The sequence below is a fragment of the Cavia porcellus genome, unplaced genomic scaffold (assembly GCF_034190915.1).
Source record: "Cavia porcellus strain 051 isolate PalLab524CR breed Dunkin Hartley unplaced genomic scaffold, mCavPor4.1 scaffold_11, whole genome shotgun sequence".
NCBI lineage: Eukaryota > Metazoa > Chordata > Mammalia > Rodentia > Caviidae > Cavia > Cavia porcellus.
Window position 1 is genome coordinate 54,979,454 of NW_026947494.1, and position 14,229 is coordinate 54,993,682.

Sequence of the window (14,229 nt, forward strand, 5' to 3'; positions counted from 1 at the left end):
CTATAGAAAAAGACATCCAAGGACAATTGGTGTGTGTTTGAAGTGATGGAAGTATTTTGAGGGGAATTAATGGCAATATGCCTTTTACTATAATAAATTTTTTGTTTTGTTTTACTCTGAGACAGGATTTTATTGTGTAGCTCAGGCTAGCATTGAACTCATGGTGTTACTCCTGCCTTAGCCTTCCAAGTGCTGGAATTACAGGTTCACAACCATGCCCAGCTTACTGTAATAAATTGTTAAAATTTAAATATTCACCAAATTTTTATTACACCTGAAACATTTTAATCTCCTCATTATTGTCCTCAACATGATGGTAGACATGGGGAGAAGTGGGGGGACTGACATTTAACGTCTGTCTCTCCTGACTTCCTGTTCTTCAGTGACTGGAAAGCTAAAATAGGCACTTGTTAAACTCTTTTGCAACTAAAAATCTTAATGAGATTTAGTTTTCTTCAGCTAGAAGAACAAATGAAGTTTGAAAGGCACAAGTGACATCTTTTTGGTTGTTTGCATTGTTTTTCAGGCAATCACACTTGTAGATGCAGTGGTTTTATTTTATTTTAAGGATTTCAGTGTCAGATTATTGGCTTCATGTATATCAGGAGGTGAGGTGTGGAGCATCCACTTTTACCAGAGCAGATCTAGCAGGCATGGAACTTATAGCTTCCTGTTGTGGAAGCAATGTCTTCCTGATCTCTCCCTGGATTATGACGAGGGTGCTGTATGGGAAACTGGCATTATGATGGGAACCTTGTAAATCCCTACTTTCCTGAAAAAAGGCTGAGAAAGCAGTTCCCCTGATGGCCAGTCCTGCAGGGTTGGATTTGGAGGCCTAGCCTTTGTCCTCCTATTCCTTCTTAATGAATTTATAAGAATCTCTAGGCCCCTTTTTTTGATCTGCTTCTACTTGAGGTAGCTAGAATGGTATTGTGATTAGGATAGAGTGTCCACTTCAATTGGCTTTGGGACCTCTCAGGAGATTGGTGGAACACACACCTGAGTGTCTCCAGTCCTGAGTCAAGCAGGTGCGGCCTTGAGGTCTAGGTCTGATACCTTGCTCTTTCCTCTCTGGCACTATTCCTTTGCTCTGCTTCCCATTTGTCACAGACTTTGTTGCAGCTCTGCTTTACCATTTTATTCCACCACAATGTTTCTATCCTAAAGACAGCTGACCATGGATTCAATCCCTTAACACATGAACCAAAATAAATCATTTCTCCTTTAAGCTGTGTGTCTTGAATAAATTTCTCTTGTTGCTGGGACAAAATGTCTGACACCCAAAATTAAGAAAGGAAAGGTTTATTTAGCTCACAGTTTGTGGAGGTTTCAATGCATAATCAGCTGGCTTCTAAGCAGGGTGGCATGGCACAGGGGTAACACTTCAAGGGGGTAGAAAACAGAAAAAGCAGCAAGAGCAAAAATGTGATATAGAACTCACAATCTCCATGTGCCCCTCTTGCATAGGATGAGGATATTTACAAAGTGAGGCCCTTGGCTCCCTGTTGAATTAAACTTCTGGACTTTTCTAGTTGATACAATGTATCAATCACTATAATACAATTGGCAACCGGACACATTTCTTTAAATTGGTCTCCAGATGCAGATATGCTTATTCTGATCATTTTCTAACTTGAATGTTACAACACAGGTTTAATAATCCTTAAGAACCAGTATTAAGTTATCATTATATAACATTATATACATTATATACAAACAAGGGACTACAAAAGAAGAGGACTGAAGCAAGTTCAAAATCCAGCAGGGTAAACAGCAAGTCCTGTAGTTCCATGTCTGGCATCTGTAGCAATCTGTGGCAAACTGAGATCTAAAGGACTCGAGTGACTCCAGTCCTATGGTACTGCTGGTTGTTGTAGCTCCCATGGCTTCTCTCTTAGGCCTTCTTTGCTCCCTCCTTGCAGCTTTCTTTAGATGATCCACCTTCCTGGCTTTTCCAAACTTCTGGGGTCTCCACTGCACCTTTGGCATCATCCCTATAGCTCCATACATTGCCTTCCCAGGCCTGGCCTCCCAAGTCTTTTGAAATCAGGGTGGAAACCACCTTAACCCCACACCTCTTGCATTCTGAATGTATCTAAAGTCAGTGCCATGTGTATGCTGTTAAAATCTGCTGCTATATGGAGCAGTAACTGTGTATTCCTCTCACTTGGCTGTAGGGGTCAAGTGTCTGGACCACTGAGCATTCTGAATCCAATTTGCTATGCTGCCACTGTTCTGGAACATGGTGCTCTGCAGGTTTCTCTTCAAAGCAAAATCTTTCACTTTTGCAGTTTTGGGGCTGCAAATGTTGGGACTTGCTGCTTCTTGTAATGCCCTCAGGCCATCCTTTCTATTCTCTTGTTCCTTCTCAGCAATCAAGATATCCTCTGCTCTACCTTGATAGACTAAAGCTTTACTGGAGCTTCCTTTTTGCCCAAACTCATAATTTAAATCATCCTGCTGGATTCTTTGCTCTTGATTTTCAACACAAATCTAGCTAAAAGCTCCCAACAATAGCCATGCCACTACCTCAACATTCAGATGCCTTGAAATTTCTTCTGCCAAATTAATTAGTCTGCCACCCTTATTCTCAGTCTCAGGCAAAGTCTCTGGACAGGAGTAAAATGAAGACACACTTTCTGCCAAGTTATAAAAACACACATAATCTGGAATTCAACAGGCAATGCAGTCCTTCTTCCCAGCAGGAACCTCCTGAGTCTGGTTTTACTAAGCAGGATTTTTACCAGCCTCTTGATCTTCTGAGGTCTGACCAGAATCTCCCATACAGGATAGCCTAAGGAATTCCAGGATGACTCTTTGAGGAGAGTCATCTCCAAACTTTTACAACCTCTTCCCGCAAGCCATTCCCAAAGGCTCTCAAACCACATGATCAGGTAAAGTCAGAGCAAATAACCTCATTCTTGGTACCAAATTCTGTCATGTTTTCTCTCTTTGCTGGGACAAAATGCCTGACACTCAAAATGAAGGAAGGAAAGTTTTATTTAGCTCTCAATTTGTGGAGGTTTGGTTCATAATCAGCTGGCTCTAAAGCAGTGAGAGATGGCACCGGGGCAACACTTCAAGGGGGGAGGAAACAGGAAAAGCAGCTAAAGTAATAAGGGTGTGCGTGGGGATGTAGCATTCACAGTCTCCATGCCCTCTTCTTGCACAGGATGAGGATGTTTACAAAATGAAGTCCCTCTTCCTGTTGAGTTAAACTTCTAAACTTTTCAAGTTGACATAATGTGTCAACCATTACATTATGCATGTTGGTTATTGTGTCTAGCAAAGGGAAGGCTGATTAATATAAGTTGTTTTTGTTTTCTCCCACTGAACCTTATTGAGAAAATCATCACCAAAAAGGCTCTAGTTTTTAATACTGTACAGAGAGAAACAGAACTATTTTCCTTCCTTTGATGAGCTTACACTGTAAGACAAAGAGCAGATAAATCCATATTTATCAAGGAAGTAGAGCATAGTTGAAATATGTACAGATCACAGGGTGGAGGACAGATATGGAGAAAGTAGAATAAAAAGTTACAGGGTTGAACACCCAAAATTAATGATGCAAAGAGAAGTAATTAAACTAGGATACCCACAACCAAGAAGAAAAAAGAAATTAGGGGAAAAATTTTGTAAGTTTGGAAACTGAAAGCATAGTCAACAAAAAAATAGATACATTGGGCATTATCAAAATTGCAATCTTGTCTACTGTCTTTACTTCTCTCATTTCTGAGACAAAACGCCTGACATTTGAAGTTAAAGAAGGAAAGATTTATTTAGCTTACAGTTTTTAGAAGTTTCAGTCCATAGTTTTCTGGTTCCAATGGAAGGTGGTATGGCAAAGGGGCATCACAATAGAGAAACAGTTCATGGCAGGCAGAAGGTAGTAAGCAGCAAGCCAAGTCAGAAACCACCAAGGTGACAAGCAAGTAATGAGCAACAATAACAAGCAATGAGCAGGGACTCTTCCTGGCCCTTATATCTTACCCCTCAGGGTTGTTGAAATGGTTGATACATTATATCAGCTTGAGAAGGTCAGAAGTTTAACTGGAGTGATTCAGCAGGGGGGCTGAATTTACTTTGTAAATATCCTCAGCCTGTGCAAGAGGAGGGCACAGAGTTGTGTGAGTGCTACAGTCACCCAAGGGGAGTAACCTGCTTAGAATATAAGAGAGGAAAAAAGGCTTGTTCTCCCCTTTTTTGCTCTTGCTGTCTTCTGCTGCCTTGAAGTATTGACTCTGTGCCATGCTCTGGAGCCAGCTGATGATGGACGGAAATTTCCACGAACTGTGAGCTAAATAAACTTTTCCTTTCTCAATTTTTGTTGTCAGACATTTTGTCCCAGCAACAAGAGAACAGTAATTAAGACCGTTGTGTACCCTTAATTCTACCTAGAATTATGCCAAACCTGTCAGTGGACTGATTTGGTAATCACACACCCTTAATCTCAGCATCACACACTACATTCAGCCACCTCTGAAAAAGTCTCACTTATGTCCACAAGAGGCCTTGTGGAAAATCTAGACACAAGGCAAGACATGCATCCAAGGATTAAATATCAAAAGAGTGAAATGAAAGTCTATAGGATAGGAGAAAATACCTTCAAATAATATGGGATAAGGGATTAATATCCAGTATATATAAAGGATTAAAATTCGACACACAAGGTTAAAAAATAGGTGAAGTACTTGAATAATAATTTCTCCAATGAAGATTCACAAATATCTTACAAGCACATAAAAGATGTTCAACATCACTAATTCATTAGATAAATGCAAATTAAGCCATAATGATATATCATTTCATTTCCATCGAAATGAATAGTTATAAAACAAGGAATCAGAAATAACAAATGTTGGTGAGGTCATGGAGCTATTGAACACTTGTGCACTATTAATAGGAATATATAATGGTGCTGACTCTGTAGAAAATTGTATGGCAGTTACTAAAAGATTTTAAAATAGATATTATCCAATCAGTTAAAGTTCCACTGTTGGGTATATGTAAAAGAAATAAAAGCAGGAACTCAAACAGGTATTTTTAGATCCAGGTTTGTAGCAGCATTATTCATAATAGCCAAAAGTAGAAACAACTCCAGTGTTTATTAATGAAATGATAAACAAAATGTGGTATGGACACACCATGCAATAGTATTGAGACTTAATGATAAATTCTCACTCATGCTACAACATAGATGAATTTTGTAGACATTCTGCTAGGTGAAATAAGTACTCACAAAGGATAAATAATATGTTGTTCCACTTTTATGAAGTAACTGCAATAGTCAAAATAGGGGCAGAAAGTAGAATTCCTGAAGTGGAATTGCTGGGTTATGATAATTTGTTTTTAACTTTTAACTGATGTATTGTTTTCCACAGAAACATTTTAAAAATGTTTAGAAAATGTTTAAATTTTAAATGTTTAAATGTTTAAAATTTTAAAAATTTTAAAAATAGGATAGTCAAATTCATAGAAGTCGAAAGTAGAATGGTTATCAAGAAACTGGGGGAGAGAGTGAGAACTGCTATATAACAGGCACAGAGTCTCAGTTAGAGAAGAGGAAAGAGTTCTGGCCTGGCACACATTTGTAATCCCAGCACTGAAGGAGTCTGAGGCAGAACTTTGAGTCTCACCTGTGAAACTTAGTATGACTTTGTCTCAAAGTAAAAAAAATAGAAAGGGGTGAGGATGGAACCCAGTGGCAGAGCAGCTGAAATTCAATCCCCAGTAGAGGGACGGTAAGTTCTGGAGATACATGACAGTAATGCTTACATAATAATATACTAAGTGCCACAGAACTGTACACTCAACAATGGTAAATTATATGTTATATATTTTTATCACATTGTTAAAAAGCAGAGAAAATCTAAGAGGTAGGTTTTCATTAGGAAATGGTGGTGCTTGGTAAGATAGGGAGAATGGAAGAATTAAGAGACTGAAGAAAGACAAATGGAAGAGATGTTTTTGAGAAGCTTTGAAATGGGTTTCATTATATGAAAGTCACTTATCTTTAATCTTTCAAGAAAGCAAGCACATACATGTGTTTACTTTATGTAGCATTATTTTTCCTTAAATGAGAATAATACATGTGTGAAGTGTTGATGTCACATATTATGCTCAAGGCAGAATTTAATGATCCCGTACATCCATGTTTAAATCTCTGATTTAACTCTTCAGTAGGACATTTTTATCCATTTACAATGTAAAATAATAACATCATTTGGGAACTGGCATGCATGAAGTAATTGTCCAGGTTAACTTCTATTAGTTTACCATATATTTTTATTGCCGTGCTCTTCCCTGTGACATCACATAAAAATTGCATTCAATTATGGAAGATAATCTGTTGAGAAGAAATGCCAATGATGTTTTTAAAAGAGTTGTGAGCCCTGGAATGCTTTGATTTCAAAGTAATTAATTCCAAGGGGAACTTTTCTGACATGAAATAGTGAGGTTATTTGGTCATGAGAGTAGTCATGAAGGAAAAAAAAAAACATGAAGCACAATTCTTTCATTAAATTGGCATTGCATCAGGAAAAAGAACTTAAAAATGATTGATTGCAAATATAATGTAGGGGATAGAAGCATCTGGTTCAGGCATAAATAACAAAGGCTCTTCAACATATGGCACTAATTTGAGTTTATGCCTCTGTGATCCCACCTTTCAAACTGCTGTGTCTTTCTCAGGATGAGCTGCCTGAGGTGTCGGCGGGAATCAGGTAGAACGGGGGAGAGTCAGTATCTTCCTGGTCTCTCTCTGTGAGGAGGAAATGTTCTGTATTAGTGCATGCCGTGTCCCAGGTGTTTGTCTCTGGCCCCAAATCATCTACAATCACAATTGCAAAACCAAGAATAAGATGGTTTTAAGTCTAGTGGCTTTGATTAGAAATTGGACTAAAAGCATTGAGGCAGAAACATTTCAAAGGTTTAAGTTTACTCCATTTCTAATGCAAAGCTGAAAATCTAGCTTTTACAAAGCACAAAAAAACAAGGTTTTCTTAAGTCTGAAACTCCACACCAAAAGGAATTAAGACTGTTTAGCTATAGCAAAACCACAGAAGACCAAGCATTCACTTCCAAGTTTGTGGCATCAAATGAATATTTCTTTCATTGGTGACGCTTAAAGGAGAGTTGCAAAAGTGTCATTCTGGCTGTCTATTCCCAGATGCACACCGTGAGGTGTATATCTGATTGAGATTTACTCAGCACTCAGTAGTTACCTGGAGCCTGGACTCTGGGCTCTGCACTCCACTCCTGTCAACTCACAATAAGAAACCAGGAAAATATACATCTGCAGAGAGAACTACAGATGTCCAGGAGACCTGAGGTAATAGACATGTTTCCTGTGTGTATTGGGCATGTGGCTCCTCCTGCTTTCAGAATATGCCACATTGAAATCTGTCTTCCTTCGGTTTTTTGAGAAAAGGGTTCTTTCCCATGGAATAATCCTGAATGCTTCACTCTGGGTCTGACACTGATGGTTAGCTTGGTAACTCAGCCCATGACTTGCATAATTTCTCAAAGACCTTGCAGTTCTTGGAGAATCAGTCCTATTTTCATGAACAGCCATCCTGTCTTCTTACAAGAAAAACTGCTCAACTTTTCATGACCCTTCCTCATGAGTCTCATTTTTAAATTAAATTTTTCATAAAGTAAAACAAACAGTGGCTCTCTATGCTGACTAGTTTCCTGCCAGCTGCCTTCCATACCTGAGCAGAGTCTCAGGTGAGTTTAAGCATCCAGGGCTCCACATGAGCTCTTCCCAACCTTAAGATGTTTTATGTAGATTAGTCTGATGTCTTTTCATGTTTCATCTTCATTGCTAACATATCTGAATGCTCCTGACAGTGAAACTCCCCGTCTCTGTTTGTTGAGGACAAGAGTCTCTATCACATTTGGTTGTTGTTTTCATTGTTTTTATTTGTTTGCTTGTTTTTTGGAGACAGGGTCTCACTATGTAGTTCTGTAGCCTTAACTCACTCTGTAGCCTTGACTGGCTTTAAGCTTGCAGTGACCCTTTAGCCTCAGCTTCCCTAGTGCTAGGGTTACAGCGTGCCACCATATCTGGGTTCCACCTCATGCTTTGACCACAAGAAACACAAGCAAATAAGTTAGTGAATTTTTTTCTTTCTCAGAAACAGCTCATGGAAAATAGTGTTTCAAGACAGTGTAAATACAGAATCTAACTCCTCCACTTCATCCATACTTGAAAAATCTCATGTTGATATATCTAATGAATTTTAAAAGGCTGATTTTAGCTCAAAATTTCAAATTAGGAAGTTCATCTCATATTCTAAGGATATCTTCCCAAAGATTTATAATCTCCACAAAAATCTATCTTCTAGATAACTGGTGAAATATCAGTTTTGGGCCCGTAAACACTCCCCTGCTACAGGGAATGCAATCAACCAAAATACAAACAGACAACACTTTGGTGCCCATGGATGTTATAATGGAATTAGCACGTTTCTCTGTAAAGATGAAGACTGCTAACTAAAACAATTTCATTTCTCCGGGAGACAACGTCTCTCAGAGAGCAATATCAGAATAGACTGTGATAGGGAATAATTCAGAGGACTGCCGTAGATTGAATGTGGCATGTCCTCCAAAGGCCCGTAGGAGATGGCGGAGTCTAGAAGTGGACCTTACTTGGGGTTCTTAGCTCATTGGGGCATATCCTTAAAGGGGATACTGGGACTTCAGCCCCTTTCTCATGTCCTCTTATTTTTTTAAAGAATAAAACTTGAAGGGACATATTCTAGCCCTGACTTTGCCTGTCTTCTAGGCAACATTGGGCATTTGTTGATTGTCCCTACATTTTTTGTTATCCTTTTTTTTTCTTTATTTTATTTTACACTGGAGTATTTTTCTTTTTTTTCTTTCTTTTATTTTAAAGAGAAAAAAGAAATAACAGGAAAACCAAGAAACAAATAAAAACAACAATAACAAAAGTGAAACAACAACAACAACAAAGAACAATAGCTATATAGGTTTCCAAAACAAGATGATAGGAATTTAACAATGGTTTTATTATATTGCACATTGTTATCTTCAAAATAGTTGCTCAGGTTACCAGATACAGGCATAAAACAAAACAGTAAAATGGAATAAAACGGATTTCAAAAACAAGACAGAAGGAAATCCCCCCATAGTTGCTGTATTGCATATTATTATCCTCCAAATAGATACTCAGACTACCAGCTTTAGGCTTGCAAAGTCAATCAAACAGTACAAGCATTTAATGATGATTAGTATTTTTTTTTACTTCAGTTGCTATCATCTCAGCCTGACTTCCTATGAATCAGCCCATTGTTATGGGCTGGGGGAGCATGTTTGGGTGTTGTTCTTCTAGTCTCCCAGCTTGTGCACTGGGTGGCTCACAGGAAGGCATGGTTTGGCTTCTTGATTCTCTTTCTGTTCGCCATGGTGGCTATTCCTGGCTTACGGGAAGGCACGGTTTTCTCTTTTTTGGTTTTAATTTTAAAAACAAAAAAAATTAAAAAGATACGAATTTCAAAACAAAATAGATTGGGGGGCTGGGGATTTAGCTCAGCGGCATAAGCGCCTGCCTTGCAAGCAGGCAGTCGTGAGTTCGATCCCTGGTACCGATAAAAAGGAAAAAGACAAAACAAAACAAACAAACAAACAAAAAAACAAAATAGAATAACACTGGTTACTATATTGAGTATTGCCATCTTCAAAGAAGTTGTTCAGATTACAAAATATAGGCATAAAAATGATCAAACAATTGAACAGTGAAAGCACAAACTATCCTTTTTGATGAACTAGCAGAGACTAAAGAAAAAATAAAAACAATGGTAAAATATTTAAAAATAAGATTGTAGGACAGTAACAATTTTTCATACATTGTATATAGTTATTTTCAAAATAGTCGCTCAAACTATAGGCATGAAAAATTGATCAAACAGTCATCTCCTTTCTGCTTCCTAGCCACCATGAGGTGATCTGCTTTGTTCTACCGCGTAATCTTCCCCATGAAATATTGCCTCACCATAGGCCCAAAACAGTGTGTATAATAGACTGAAACCTCCAAAATTTGTGAGCCAAAATAAATATTTTCTTGTTATACATTTATTATTTCAAGAATTTTGTTACAGTAACAGAAAGCTAACTAATCCAAGGAGCAAGGATGAGTTGTGATGTATCTGTGTTAAACTCTGTATAACTGTTCTCATACTCGAAACTAAATTATATTGGTCCAATTTAGGAAAATGGATTGTTTGCACTTATTTCTGACAAAACTTTGGAAATGCCAAGTTACACATTTTTTTTTTATTTAAAGAAAAGGAAACAAAAGAATACATGGAGATAAAAAAGGGTAGAAATAATACAAACTTACAGAAAAACAAACGATAAGAAATTGCTGGTTGATAAGTTACACATTGTCATCTTAGAAATAGCTGTTCATGTTATAGAATTAAAGTATTTAGAATGACATTCATAAAGTGACACTACAAACCCTTCTGCTCTATGATCGAACAAGAGCTCAGTGATATGGTTATCAGTCCTACACATTTGTTTTACATCTCAAAGAGGGTAAGATTAAACATATCAAAACAGAACAAAGCAGTTAAAAAAACAATTTAAAGAAATACAGATTTCGCAGAAAGCCCACTGGACATCTTCATTGTCTATCTAATTGTCTCTAGTTTCTTACAAATAGTTGTCCCCATCTTCACCCACCTTATATACTTATTGTATATTATAGAACTAATCAAATCATTGGAGGCTTTTTAGGTCCTCAAGTTCCAAATTAGGGAAGACAATAGTAACTACCATCCCATCTCTCATTCTCTTTGTGATAGCTGTCCCCATCTCTACCTATGCTGAAACTGAACTCAAGAAACCAGTCCAATGTCATTCTAATCAGCGAACAATAGTATTGCTAGAATTTCTATCATAATGCTACAAAATTAGCCTCGGGTTTCTTAGCGTCTCTTCTCAGAGTATCTGTTCATTACATCTTTCATTATATAATCTGTTCCCGTAAATAATTAAAAAGAAGAAAAAAAACCCCATGTGTGAATTTCTACATATATATCTATCCTCTCTGTATTATAGGGAATACCAAGTCATAGCAAGACAGCAAAACAATTTCCTAGCAAAACATGCAATGGATAAGACATATAAGACCACAGTATAGATGATCTTCCGTAGTTACTATGTTTTCTCTTGTTATTTTCAATAGATTTGACTACCACACTGGCTTATTATCATTAAATATAGTATCACCTATTTTTATAAACACTTAACTTTGACAGCATTGTAGGATTTGAGAGCTGTTACTAATTAATACCAGTATGGATATCCTTTACATCTTGTCATCCTCAGAGTAGTTGCCTCTACTTTTAGAGTTGATACTAACAAGCATACCAATTTCAAATAAAATCAGCCATGGCCAACCCATAGTCTTATGATTCAGATTCAATTAAGATCAGTCACAGTAAGACAATGTAAGTATTGTAGGATTTCAGTTTAAGTTCATAGGAAAGTAAAGATAGTTACCATGGTATAACCTGCTATTTTTGGGTCAGATGTCTATGCCCTCAAATCTGACATGAGTGGACAGCCCAGTATATATTAAATTCAAACTAAATATGTCAATAAGACTACTATGTCTTTTAAATCCTTATATACCATTAACAATGACCTCTGCCTTTTTCTTTTTTTTTATAGAGTTTCAGCTCTGTCTATACTAAAGACTATCGCTTACTGTCTCTGCCTCATGTCTGCTACTCCACTTTTCTGCTATAATTTGTCCACCTTATTCCCTCTTTCCACTGGCTGCCCTGTTCACTCAGTTCCTCCTTGTCTTGAAAATATCTTATTTCTCCATTAATTTTGAGAGAGAGTTTTGACGGGTATATGAGCCTTGGTTGCATATCATTTTCTTTCAGGACTTGGAATATTTCTCCCCACTCCCTTCTTGACTTAAGAGTTTATAAGTCTGCTGTTATTTTGATAGTTTTCCCGTTGTAGGTAATCTGCTTCTTTTCTTTGGCTGCTTTTAATATTCTGTTCTTTTGGGGGATTTCTGGAATCTTGATTATTATATGTCTAGGCATAGATCTGTTTTGGTTGTAGGTAGCTGGTGTTCTATATCCCTCTTTTATCTGGATATCATTTCTTTTTGTTATACATGGGAAATTTTGCTTTAATATATCTGTGAATATTCTTTGTATTTCATTTTTGGTTGCTCCTGCTTCCTCACTCACATTCTTTATTCTTAAGTTATGTATCTTTTTGTCATCTTCTAGTTTTTGAATTGTTTCTTTCTGGTTCCTTGTTATTTTTAAGAGGCTTTTTCTTTCACGATCATATGCCATAAATCTCTCTTCAAGTTTCAGAAGGCTGTCTCTAGTTTCTGTGAAGGCATTTTGCCAGTGTTCAATGGAGTTTTTAGTTTCCTGGTATTCTCTTTGGATCTGTTTCATGCATTCTAAGTTATGTTTAAATTCTTCTTCAGAAGTTTCTCTTCCTTTTCTGATTTCCTCAGTTCTTCCATCTGTGTTCTCCCAATCACCTTCTAGGCACTTTAAAATTTTGGGGGAAAATTTAAAGCTAAACTGTAACATGCTACACTTGCTCCCAGAAGGCACAATGGAAAATTCTCCCAAGTGTCACCATCTTTTTAAAACAGTTTCAGCATTGCTGAAAAGTCCAAGTCCAGCATTTTTGAGACTCAAGACAAACTCTTAGCTATAAGCCTTATAAAAATCAAAAAGAAAGTTAAACACTTCTAACACAGGACAAACATCTCCATTTCTTTTTCTCTTTTCTTTTGTCTTTTGATACTGGGAATCAAACTCAGGACCTTGTGTTTGCCTTATGCCTCTGAGCTATATCCCTAGCATGAATCATCATTCCCACTTCAAAAAGGACCTGAGGTATAGCAAGCAGTTGGGACTGGATTAAGACTGAAAATCAGGGTGAACATTAAATCCATTCCATGTTCAACAGCCTAGACAAGTTAGGATGAGATATGAGCTCCAAGGGGCATGGACAGTTCCATTTCTATGGCATTTCCAGATGCAGTTCTCATGGATTCTCTCTTGGGGTGGCTCTGCTCTCTGCCTGAGGCTTCTTCTGCAGATATCCTATGTTTCTGGCATTTCCTGCAGTCTCTACTGCACTTTTGACTTGACTCTCACAGCCTGCATCTTCAAACCTTTCTAAACTCCTCTTACAAACCAGTTCCAAAGTCTTCTGAATCAAGTATGCTCAGCAATGACTCCATTTCTGTGGTACCAATATCTGTGTTGGTCACTTTCTCATTGCTGAGACACAATAGCTGACACCCACAACTCAAAGGAAAAGAGGCTTATTTTGGGTTATAGTTTCAGTCTGTGGTTGGTTGGCTCTAAGGCATAAATGATATAGTGAAAAGGCATGAGTGGAGCAAAGCTGTTCAACTCATGGGAGAGAGACAGAGGGGAGGATCTGGGAACAAGGATACATTCTTTTAGGTTATTCCTCATTGACCCACCTCTGACCATGTTTGCCTCCAAATAAGACCTAAGCAGAAAACAATCAGCCTTGAAAGAGATAAAAATGTCAATCACAATCAGCCTTGAAAGTCAGAGATAAAAATGTCAGTCCCAATCAGCTGATCTTTGCTTCACCTTCCATTACAGAATACCCACTGAACAAGAGAATAGTGAGGTATAATCTTCTGAATGATATTAGCCATCACCATGGTAATGATCACCTAGGGCTAAACTTCTGGGTAGGCCTTATTTTGGGGGAACACAGGAACAGCAGATTTAGCTACTGAACTCTTTGATAGATAAATGTACTGAGGAATGTAATGACTCCAGAGTCCACCCATGATCCAAATCATCTTACAGACACATAACAGTTTGGGAGAATATTCTAGATAATAACATGAGTCTATGATAGTTTATAAAGCCAAAAGCAGCTGTCAGCATGAACAGGGCGGAAAGGTGCTTAATATCATTTCTCTGTGAGTTTCTCTCATTTCTGCCATTACATTGCTAAATTATTTTTATTATATATAATATAATTGATAAGTGAGTTATAAAAACTATCCATACTGATGATTGTCAATTCATGTGAACATTTAGAGGAATTTTACATGTTTAAAAGATGTCATAGTCAGGGTTTGCAAAGGAAGCAATTTAATACAGAACACATAATTTATAGTATTATTTTATAATAGTCACCCAAAGAGCCAAATACAAAAGT

General features: G+C 37.4%; 1 long non-coding RNA gene across 1 annotated transcript in view; it reads right to left on the reverse strand.

Moving 5' to 3' along the window:
• Positions 1–6,267: 6,267 nt before the first annotated feature.
• Positions 6,268–14,229, reverse strand: part of LOC134478005 (uncharacterized) — an 81,400-nt gene continuing 73,438 nt past the window's right edge. Inside the window, exon 4 of the long non-coding RNA XR_010050347.1 lies at positions 6,268–6,760. This is a non-coding gene — a long non-coding RNA (uncharacterized LOC134478005). The remainder of the gene's footprint in view (positions 6,761–14,229) is intronic.